The sequence below is a fragment of the Chlorocebus sabaeus genome, chromosome 7 (assembly GCF_047675955.1).
Source record: "Chlorocebus sabaeus isolate Y175 chromosome 7, mChlSab1.0.hap1, whole genome shotgun sequence".
Classification (NCBI taxonomy): Eukaryota; Metazoa; Chordata; class Mammalia; order Primates; family Cercopithecidae; genus Chlorocebus; species Chlorocebus sabaeus.
The window spans coordinates 11,766,862-11,778,923 of NC_132910.1; the positions used below are offsets into that span (position 1 = coordinate 11,766,862).

At 38.2% G+C, this 12,062-nt stretch overlaps 1 long non-coding RNA gene across 1 annotated transcript in view; it reads right to left on the reverse strand.

The window, feature by feature from the left end:
* Positions 1 to 1,591: 1,591 nt before the first annotated feature.
* LOC119621077 (uncharacterized) overlaps positions 1,592 to 12,062 on the reverse strand; it is a 39,297-nt gene continuing 28,826 nt past the window's right edge. The window contains exons 5-6 of the long non-coding RNA XR_005237597.2: positions 3,204 to 3,351; positions 1,592 to 1,936 (exon numbers count right to left, since the gene is read on the reverse strand). This is a non-coding gene — a long non-coding RNA (uncharacterized lncRNA). The remainder of the gene's footprint in view (positions 1,937 to 3,203; positions 3,352 to 12,062) is intronic.

The following is a 12,062-nucleotide window of genomic DNA, read 5'->3' on the forward strand; positions in this document are numbered from 1 at the left end:
TGGGGGGTGGGGGACTACGGGAGGGATAGCATTAAGAGAAATACCTAATGTGGGTGACGGGTTGATGGGTGCTGCAAACCACCATGGTACATGTATACCTCTGTAACAAAACCACACGTTCTGCACATGTACCCCAGAACTTAAAGTATAATTTTTAAAAATGTGGTACATATACACCATGAAATACTACTCAGCCATAAAAGGGAATCAAATATTGCAATTTGCAGCAACCTGGATGGAATTGGAGATCATCAATCTTGTTTTTTTTTTTTTGGAGACGAAGTCTTGCTCTGTCGCCCTGGAGGCCATCATTCTAAGTGAATTAACTCAGGAATGGAAGACCAAATATCATATGTTCTCACATGTAAGTGAGAGATAAGCTATGAGGAAGCGAAGGTGTAAGAATCACATAATGGGCCAGGCGTGGTGGCTCACGCCTGTAAACCCAGCATTTTGGTGGGGACCGAGGCAGGTGGATCACCTGAGGTCAGGAGTTCAAGACTGGCCTGGCCAACATGGTGAAACTCCGTCTCTACTAAAAATACAAAAAGAAATTAGCTGGGCATGGTGGCACATGCCTGTAATCCCAGCTACTTGGGAGGTTGAGGCAAGAGAATTGCTTGAGCCTGGGTGGCAAAAGTTGCTGTGAGCGGAGATCATGCCATTGCACTCCTGCCTGGCTGACAGAGCAAGACTCTGTCTCAAAAAAAAAAAAAAAAAAAAAAAAAAAAAAAAAACAGAATGATGATAAATGTAGTCTGGGGACTCCGGGAAAAAGGGCAGGAGGTGGGTGAGGGATTAAAAAAAAAAAAAAAAAATTCAAATGAAGAGGCAAATTCTGAGAGTGAAGGTCCACCAAGGGAGTGGTACTTAGGATGGGCATTGAAATATGGGTGGATACCACCCAGCACAAATTAGAAGAGGCTCACAGGCAGCCTTTCCATCAGAGAGAAGCGTGTGTAGATCTGTGACTGCTTCCACAGAAGAGAGAAAGCTTCTTAAGAAATCCTGCTCTCTTGTCCGTTCCCTCAAATCCAATTTCCCTACCACTGAGTCTTATAAAACATAAAAAGATCATCTGACTTTCTTGTTTAACCCTCAATGACGCTTATCTACCAGAAATAGTCTAAACTCCCCAAAACGGCACATCAGAGCATCTGGGATCAGACTGCTGCCGGTCCCCCCAGGCTTATGTCCTGAACCTACTGACTTGTTCTCATACTCCTACAAGACACAGACACCAAAGCCCCTCAAGAGATCACACATATGTTTACTGAATACATTCAGCATAAATTTACTTGCTGGAGATGCCCTCACCTCTTCAAATGCCCTCTTTGCCTGGTTCATTTCCACCCAGCCCTTAAGGCTCAGCCACTCTCTCTTGCTTTGCAAACTCTTCATTTATTATCCTTGTAACTAATTGCTCAGTGTCTATTTTCTGTACTAGATGGTAAAGAGAGGGAATAGGTCTATCCTATTTGCCCGTGTATCTCCAATACTTATTAAAATATCTGGCATATGGCTGCCTCTTAAGAAATATTTGTTCAAAAATGAATGAATGAGTTAGGAAAAAACAAAAGGAACAAGGAGACAGTAGTGCAGGGAGCACACATGGTACCCTGCCGCAGCATTCAAGATAAATGTGACCATCTTACATTAGTATTACCTAGCTTTAACAAGTACATTGGCGTAAGGCAACTATAAATATCTTTGGTGATAGCCTGAGACACAGAAGTCAGGCAGGATCAAATGCTGCACAATATCACACAGCGTGCCTGTGCTTCCACAGTATCAGAAATGCAGTGCTTGGACATTTGAACATGAATGCTGTCAGGTTCAAACTTCACTATGAAGTTCAACCATGTTGCTATAGAAAAACAAGATCCACTTTTGATCCTACCATGTAGAATTTGAATTTCCTGTTTGATGTTTTTAGCTATAACGGAAAACAGACTTAGACGAATAACTCATAATTACGGCAAGAGCATTGAAGACGAACTAAGAATTTAGTATTTTGAATGCCAATGCATCTTTTATCCTATCGTAAATTATTGTCAATTCTGCTTCTAAAGGAAAATGAGAGTACATTGCAGGTGATGACCACTTATTGAGAGACTGCAGATGGCATTAAATATTTCAGACTCACTGGCTTAAAATGTTATTCACTTTTGTTTACTCCTTCCCTTGGTGGAATTGGAATACAGGCTTAAAATTCCCTCTAATGCCAAACAGCTGCTACTTTGCTTTGTTTTATTTAAAATTGAATGTAGCTGCCCCAGATGCCCTGCCCGTGTGGATCTGCAGAAGATGTCACTGAGCATCACCACCAAGCCCTGAAAAATTATATTATGCCTATATATGAATAAGCCATGGAGTGTTTGTGGAGGAAGAGGGAGAAGGCAGGGGATTCGCCTGTTTATTATACTACAGCACTAATATATGACTATCAGCACATTAAATTTTTACTCATATGGCTTGGGGTCAAATATTTAGAGGTAAGGCATCTTAGAAATTATCTGGTCAGATCCCCTTTATGATTAGAAAACCCAGCCCAGAGAATTTTAGTGATTTGCCAAAGTCACATATCTTATCTGTGCCAAGGCCTCGCCCTTCTCCCTTGACAATGCACCCCGCATTCAGTATCATGAAAGCACTTTTTTAACATTTGGGCTTTCACTCAGCTGTCACCATCTTAGCACACAATCAATACCTAGTGAACTCCCACTTGCTCTCTCTCCTTTTCTCGAAATCACTTTTTTCCCTCAGCCAGAAATTCTACTTTGATCTTGGTAACTGTTCTTTATATCATCCCAAACAACAGGCAGAAGCAAACTCAATGGTAATTTTCACTCACATGAGTAATATGGACAGTTCCGTACCAAGCACAAAGGGAAACAATCTCAAAGAACTTGAGAAGTTTTAACATTATGAAGTAGTATCAGCTGAGAAAATGTGGCTATGAAATATATTAACTATTCTTTGAAGCCTCTTTCTGCCTTTCCTCAATCTCAATTTCTTCATGAAACCCAGTAGACATCCTGTTACTGACAAAGGCAGAATGTTTGAATAGATAAAATTTAAAGGTACTCTCTAGTCTATGGTAATAGAATACACATAATAGTTAGGTCAAGCTAACTGTTGGAACAAGAAAAACCCCAAAATACATATTTTGTCTAATATAAAGAGGTTTATTTCTTACTCACCTAATAGTACTGGGCAATGAAGGAGGTAGTAAGCTGTCCTTTGTCTAAGTAGTTATTTGGAGATTACATTGATGGAGATGACAGAGGCTTTTCCATCTTCTATATGTAGCTTTCAAGATGCACCTGAAGTCATGGACACTCAGGCCATCTAGAAGGAAAAGGGAGCATGGAGAAGCACATAGAAGTTTCAATGAGCCAGGCAAGCAGGACAGTGGAGCATAACATTTTCATTCACAATCCATTGGCTAGAATTCAGTCACATGGCCTCAACTAACTGCAAAGGGATGCTGGGAGGGAAAATCTGGCTGAATTTCCAGGAAAAACAGGACATACCACTGGAGTGGAATAGAATCTATCTTAGCCCCTATGATATACCTAAATTATGTTTTTAAAACTCCCAGGATTCAATAAATAAATAATAGCTTTGATGAAATCTTATTTATGTACTCAAATTCTTCCATTATTAGATGATTAGAAAATCAGAGAGACACATTGCTCCTCTCAATCCAACTAAGGATTTCTAAGATTAAAGATGTAGCTAATGTCGTAATTTAATAAACAATAAATCCAAGCAATAAATCAAGTATTTGCAGAGAGCATTACAACCCATCAAGGCAAATATTGGTTTTGGCTGATTATTTTTCATTAAAACTACACACCCACATATATCCAATCAGATTTTCAATCAAATTTTCTAGGAAGTTCAGCCTTAAAACTAAACATATTCAATTAGTCATTGGAACAATCTTATAGAAACTCCTTAGAAATTTCTACTTACTGAGCATTTTGCTCTTCATCAGACACAGACATATGGGACATGATACTATTATGTCACCCATATTGCAGTGGGGAAAACAGAAAGTTGAATAATTTGTTCTAGGTAAGTTTCAAACCCAGGCCATCTAACTCCAAAGTACTATGGTTTCCCCTGTGGTACACTTTTCCCAGTTGGTCCTTTCAAACGTTTAGATAACTTGCATGTTTTAGTTAAGACTCCATCACAGTATTAGGATATTCTCAATATGAGCTCAAAAAGGTTTGCAGAGACTTAGAGTTAATAGCACTATCAAGACTTGACAGGACAAATCACCTGCCTCCATGTCCATCCACTGCTTACCAACAAGGGGAATTACTGCAGCACAGACAGAATCTTGATGTTATGCCTTTCCAGCCTCTGCTTTGAGAAATGCAGACTAGGAAGCAAGGATCAAGCCTGCTCAGAAACACAAGCCGAGGTATTATCCTAGCAACTCCCTAAAGCAATTGTACAACATTGTTTGCCTAAGCCTTAAGTGCTCATGCCTGGCAGTGAACAATGCAAAGTTCAAAGGTTTGCTCATTACCATAATGGGATATAAGCCTTTACTGTTGGCTGTAGAATAATGAAGATAATTCTTTTGGATTGTTCCTTCAATCTGTGTTTATTTAGGTTAAATACATATGTTGAGTAGCATTTTTTCTTTTTCTCACTCTCTTTTTTAAACTTTTTTTTGAATTTTTTTCTGTGATTAATTTTAATATAATATTCAACAATAATTAAGATAATATTTAAAATATCTTAAAATTAATTTTAAGATAATTTTAAGATAATTTTCATAAGGGGCAGAAAGTTATGAATTGAGGTCCCCCACAAGCCAGTACAAAACATCTAATCCTTTACCTTTCCATGGTCAATAAATAGCACATTACATTAGTATTTCTGTATTTGCCAATAATGAGAAACTTGTTAGCCTGACAAAGCCAGATTTAATTAAAACACACACACACAACAAATATGTTCATAATAGTGAAAAACATTGGCAGGAAACAAATGAGAACATATTGGAAAAAACAGAACATATCTTTACCCTACGTGAGAACTTGAGCTACAGCAGTGGTAATAAACTCACAAGGCAAAATAAAATAAGGGTTTTCATCAATGCAGTTTTAAGGTTAATTTTTAAAGATAAATTTTCTTACCTCTTCTTGATATGCCCTGATACACTTAGACCTTAAGTCAAAACCGTATAAAGAAATTAATTTTTTAAGTCATTCTTGCCACATACTCATTCTAGAGGTGCACATTCCAAAAGTGCTAATGCCTCTGGTTTGGGACAACTGACCTAAAGAGAGAAATTGGGGGATTTAATCACAGTCTTCCTTGTGCCTTGGAATGTTTGGAGCCACTGTCAGCTCATAGGTCCTTCCTGTGCTGACAGCAAGGAGTCTGTTCAGAAACTGTTACCCACAAGTCTACAATGAAATAAGGAATTTGAGCACTAATCTAAAAGAATTCTTCTAATAATTCCCAGAGTTGGGGATTGAAGAATAAAAGGAGCAAAGATACAGTCTGTCTTCCACCTTACTCCTGAAGACTCCTGCAAGATGCTTCGGAAACATTATAGTGGTCACACCTTCCTGAGTACCTTTATCCTAACCTGCCCAGGTTTATCTGATTCAATGGAGATATGAAGAATCTTTGTGTAATGGCCAAGTAACTCTCAAAAGAGGGATGGTCCAGAAGAAACAGTGGTTGTAACTTTCCTTCAGATTCACCTTTGCTTTGTGCCCTGAGGAAGAGGGCTTGCAGTCCCTGACTTACAGGGATATTTACCATCTCTTAGCTACTTTTTCATCTCAAGCATCCCCTCCCTTCATCAAGCTAGGTTGATGATCTTACTCCCTCCCATGGTGCCACGGTTTGAATGTTTGTGCCCTCCAAAACTCATGTTGAAACTTAATTCCCAATGGAACAGAGTTGGGTGCCGTCTCATAAGTGGTGTTTAGGTTATGAGGACTCCATCCTAATGCATGGATTTAATGTCACTATAAGGAGAGCTTCTAAGAGTGGGTTTGCTCTCTTCTGTTCCTCTGCCAGGTGAGGAAAATCATTCCTTTTCTCCAGAGGATGCGGCATTCAAGGAACCATCTTGAAAGTGGAAACCAAGCCCTCACCAGACACCAAATATGCTGGCACCTGGATCATGTACTTCTCATCCTCCAGAACTGTAAGAAATAAATTTCTATTTTAATGTTTATGAATTATCCAGTCTGTGGTATTCTGTTATAGCAGCACAAAATGAACTAACACACTTGGGAAACTGCACTACTCCCCCGGAAAAAGGAGAATTCTTGGTAGCTTCTCGTGAGGCTTCAACACTAAAGTCCCCAGGTTTTATTGAGGTGTTAATTGAGATGCTTAGTTGCAAACACAGAAAAGGAGGGAGAAGGGAAAAGGTGAAATCTGGTGCCAAGAGCAAAAGCAAAGATATTTCCACAATTCTGTTTCCTCCACCCTCTCAGGGAGAACTTTAACTGGTTTTCTCATTACTTTATCTAATAAACAAACACATGCCAAGGTAACCAAGAATTTTTCCCTGAGGATAATCAAATCTAATTGTTTGTGAAGAAAAGATATTTCTTCTATCAACATGTCTTGAGGTGCTGTCCTTTATGCAACAAGAATCTTGGTATTTCAGGACTAGATGTTTTTGGCCCTTCCCTGAGCCACCATAGTAATTGAGACTAGCTCTTTCTTTGCTATCTAGGAGAGATGTTATCAATTCTAATAAGATCTTTTTTTATTACAAATTTTTCTCACCAGTATCATAAACATGAGGGAGAGTATTTCTTCCTGCCACTAATGCAAAATGCCCTGCTTGATTATGCAGATAAAGACAAAGAAGAAAGAGACTCCAACTTATAAGACATTTGCTATCTAGTAGTACTATATTGACTACCTGTTGATTCATAATAAGTTGCCCCAAAATGTAGTCATATAATACAACAAATATTTATTATAATTGTACAATTTCTGTAGGTCAGGATCTGGCTGCATGTTAGCTGACTGCCTCTGTATCAAGGTCTCTCATGAGGTAGCATTCAAGCTGTCAAAAAGCTGAAGTCTCATCTGAAAGCTCAATTAGGAGGGATCTACTTCCTCACTCACTCACCATGATCCCTTGCCACGTGAACCTCTCTATGTGACAACTTCCTTTCTCCAGAGCAAAAAATCCAAAAGAAAGTGAAAGTGAGTGCTCAATACAGGAGCCACAACATTTCTGTTAGCTAATGTCAGAAGTGACATCCCAAAACCTCTGTCATATACTGTTCTTTAGACTAGATCAATAAATCCAACCCACATTCAAGGAGAGAGGATTGCAGTAAGTATACTAGGTGTAACAATAGAAGATGGGGATCACTGGGAGATGTCCTTGAGATTACCCACTACAAAGACACAATAAGACATGCAAAAACAACTAAACAAATTATCTTGCATGATAAATACAAGTTTTAAGGAGGGAGAAATCATTCCTGCTGGAAAAATGAGAGAAGGTTTCAGCCTCATGAGATAGGTTTTAAACTGAGTCTTAATAAATGGGCAGCACTGTAATAAATGGTGGTGATTGGAGGGCGTTTTAAGCTTGGGAAAAGACATGAGCAAAGATAATGAGACAAGAGAATGTAGAATGCTTAGGGAATGACACTTAATTTGATTAACATGTGGGTCTAAGGAAATAAATGGTGGTCTTGATTTGTTAATTCTGTTTTTATAGGTATAAGATGAGCTCTTTGCAATAAAAAGCAACAACATCATGGAAGAAAGTTGAACTCAGAACCCAGTGACATCTGAGCTCAAATTCCAGCTTCTCCACTTAACTACTTTTGTCTCCATAGACAGATTATACAAATTCCCTGACCTTCCTTATCTGAGAAATTGTGAGAGTTCTGCCTTGCAGGGTGGGTGTGAGAATTAAAAGCATGGGACATACCTAGCATAGTCCTTGGCATATAGTGAACATTCATTTGTCACCTCCCTCTTAAAGAAAGTAATTATCATTTATTCTCTGTATCCCTTCTATTATCTCCCACACAATAGTACCTCAATAAACTTTTGTTAAATAAATAAATAGCTCCACTTCTCAGTCAAGTGGTGAGTTTCATCACTATATTGTTCTTCTTTGGGCTTCCATTTCCTGCTAAAATAACAATGCATATTTTATCTACCTGACCAAGAAGGAGTGGGTGTTAATTAGATTAATGAGTGATATTCAAATAAGTGACCTGTATAAATTTGTGCTATCATTTGCTCATGCTGAAAAATGATAGATAGTAATTTTTTAAATTTAACTTTATTTTAAGTTCCAGGGTACACTTGCAGGATGTGCAGGTTTGTTACATAGGTAAATGTGTGTCCTAGTGGTTTGCTGCACCTATTGACCCGTCACCTAAGTATTAAGCCCAGCATGCATTAGCTGTTTTTCCTGATGCTCTCCCTCCTCCCACCACCCTCCCAACAGGCCCCAGTGAATGCTGTTCCCCTCCCTGTGTATATGTATTCTCATTGTTCAGCTCCCACTTATGAGTAAGAACATGTGGTGTTTGGTTTTCTGTTCCTGCTTTAGTTTTCTGAGGGTAACAGCTTCCAGCTCCATCCATGTCCCTGCAAAGGACATGATCTCATCCTTTTGTATGGTTGCATAGTATTCCATGATGTATATGTACCACATTTTCTTTAGTAAGAAGTGCCCTTTGCCCTCTGACAGGATTCTGAAACCTCCCAGCCATGTGGAACTGTAAGTCCAATTAAACCTCTTTTTCTTCCCAGTCTCAGGTATGTCTTTATCAGCAGCATGAATACAGACTAATACACATGCTGAGCTTCTTTTCATATGTTTCTTGGATGCATAAATGTCTTCTTTTGAGAAGTGTCTGTTCATTTCCTTTGCCCTCTTTTTAATGGAGTTGTTTGCTATTTTCTTGTAAATTTGTTTAAATTCCTCATAGATTCCAGATAGTAGAACTTTGCCAGATAAATGGGTTGCAAAAATGTTCTCCCATTCTGTAGGTTATCTGTTCTACCTGATGATAGTTTCTTTTGCTGTGCAGAAGCTCTTTAGTTTAATTAGATCCCATTTGTCAATATTTGCTTTCATTGCAATTGCTTCTGATGTCTTGGTCATGAAATTTTTGCCCATGCCTATGTCCTGAATGGTACATGTATCTCCATTTTATTTTTGTCAGGTTTGTCAAAAATTGGGTGGTAGTAGATGTGTAGTCTTATTTCTGTGTTTTCTATTCTGTTCCATTGGTCTATGTGTCTGTTTTTGTACCAGTACCATGCTATTTGGTTACTGTAGACTTGTAGTATAGTTTGCAGTCAGATAGTGTGATGCCTCCAGCTTTGTTCTTTTTGCTTAGGATTATCTTGGCTATATGTGCTCTTTTTTGGTTCCACGTAAATTTTAAAATAGTTTTTTCTAATTCCGTGAAGAGTGTCAATGGTTTTTTTATGGGAAAAGCATTAAAGCATTACTTTGGGCAGTGTGGCCATTCTCACGATATTGAGTCTTCCTATCATAATCATGGAATGCTTTCCATTTGTTTGTGTCCTCTCTGATTTCCTCGAACAGTGGTTTGCAGTTCTCCTTGAGAAGGTCCTTCACTCCTCTTGTTAGTTTTATTCCTAAGTATTTTGTTCTCTTTGTAGGAATTGTGAATGGGAGTTCATTAATTATTTGGCTATCTGCTTGTCTGCTTTTGGTGCATAGGAATGCTTATGGTTTTTGCACATTGATTTTGTATCCTGAGACTTTGCTGAAATTGTTTATCAGCTTAAGAAGCTTTGGGACTGAGGCAATAGATATAGAATCAGATCATCTGCAAACAAAGTCAATTTGACTTCCACTGTTCCTATTCGAATACTCGTTGTTTCTTTCTCTTGCCTGATTGCCCTGGTCAGAACTTCCAACACTATGTTGAATAGGAGTGGTGAGAGAAGACATCCTTGTCTTGTGCCAGTTTTCAAAGGGAATGCTTTCAGCTTTTGCCTGTTCACTATGATATTGGCTATGGGTTTGTCATAAAAGGCTCTTATTATTTTGAGGCCTGTTCCTTCAATAGGCAGGTAGTAATTAAGTAGATTCCTAGGACAACTCATTTACTATTTATGTATATATTAATACTCTCACTTCAGTCATCAGGTAGATTACAAAAATAAAAGTAATCCTTCAAGACTTCCCAAATGATATATAAGTCAGCAGTAAGCAAAAAGGAATATCAATAAAGGTAAGAAGAGGTAGCGCACAAAAATACAGCCCATAGGATCCCATATTATTAGGAACATTCCAGTTATTGAAATGTCTTGTATTGTACCTAATTTTTATCACTTCTCTGTTCTCTTCCTCTTACATCATTCATTGTTTTTTCTTCCATTTTCGGCCTTTTCTTCCTCTTCTATTTCACTTTGCTTACACATTGTTTTCTTCTTTCTCAAAACTCCTCCTGATGTGGTTTAGCTCTGTGCCCCACCAAAATCTCATCATGAAGTGTACTCCCATAATTCCCACGTGTTGTGGGAGGGACCCATTGGGAGATAATTTGAATCGTGGGAGCAATTCCTCCCATACTGTTCTCGTGGTAGTGGATAAGTCTCACAAGATCTGATGGTTTTATCAGGGGTTTCCACTTTTGCATCTTCCTCATTTTCTCTTGCCACCACCATATAAGAAGCACCTTTCACCTCCTGCCATGATTCTGAGGCCTCCCCAGCCATGTGGAACTGTAAGTTCAATTAAACCTCCTTTTCTTCCTAGTCTCAGGTATGTCTTTATCGATACCACGAAAATGGACTAGTACACCTCCCTTTCTCATAAAAATCTATTGCTTCTATTCTGCTTATACTCAGCCTAATATTATCCTTGCTATCAGCAGAAGGAACAAAAAGTGATTATTTTTTCAAATCAATTAAAGACAATAAGGATATTGGCTAACCTAGATCTAACATTTACTGCATGGCCAATCCAAGTCAGGTAAATTCTTACCTGATATACTTACTGCCTACTAATAAAAGAATGAAAACTCATAAAACCTGGGTACTGTCCCAAAATATCCACCAATCTCTTGACTTCTGGGACCACTTTGAATGAGGAACTGTCTGAAACTTTGTCTTGTACCCAGGAAAAGTCCACTTTGTCAAAGTAAACAGGAACTCTGTAAAAATCATCTGAGATGCTGAGAGTTATTTGAAGCAGGAGGCACCATTATTTATAATTATCAAGGTTTTAAAAATTGTCTTGGGTCCTGAGAAAGCAAGACAGTCAGACTATCAATCATGAGAATTTTGCTCTGGCACTACCACCTGAGCAAACACACAGAAGAGTGTTTCTGCAAAAGTACTTGGTTACAGACGGAGAAGATGTGGTGGGGATTTATCTATTCACCAAAATACTTTGTCTTTTTCTGGAACACAGCTGAACTAAATTTCTCACCTTCTATTGAAAACATTACTTTCTTGGGGGAAAAAACAGCTTCATTGAGGTATACTTGACATACAAAAATATTTAATTGTACAATTTGATGAGCTTGGACACATGAATACATTCATGAAACCACCACCCCAATCAAGTTAATAGATACATCCATCTCTCCCAAATTTTCTTTATGTTCCTTTGTGGTTTGAGTGTTTTTGTTGTTTTTTTGTTTGTATTTTGTGTTTTTATATAGTAAGAGCACTTAAATGTGAGATATATTCTCTCAATGTCAGTCCATAGATAATGGATATGATAAAGTGATATACACATATAGTGCCATATGTGTAAAACCATCCTGCCATTTGTGACAACATAAATTATATTGCATTAAGTGAAATAAACCAGTCAAATATGAGCAAATATAGCTTGATTCCACTTATATGAGGTACCTAAATAATCAAACGCATAAAAGCAAAGAATAGATCTACGGTTACCAGGGGTTGAGAGGAGGGAGAAAAGGGGACTTCTTGTTCAATTCCTATAAAGTTACAGTTATGCAAGATGACTTAGTTCTAGAGATCTGCTGTGGAGCATATTGCCTCTATTCGACAATGTTATAGTATGTACT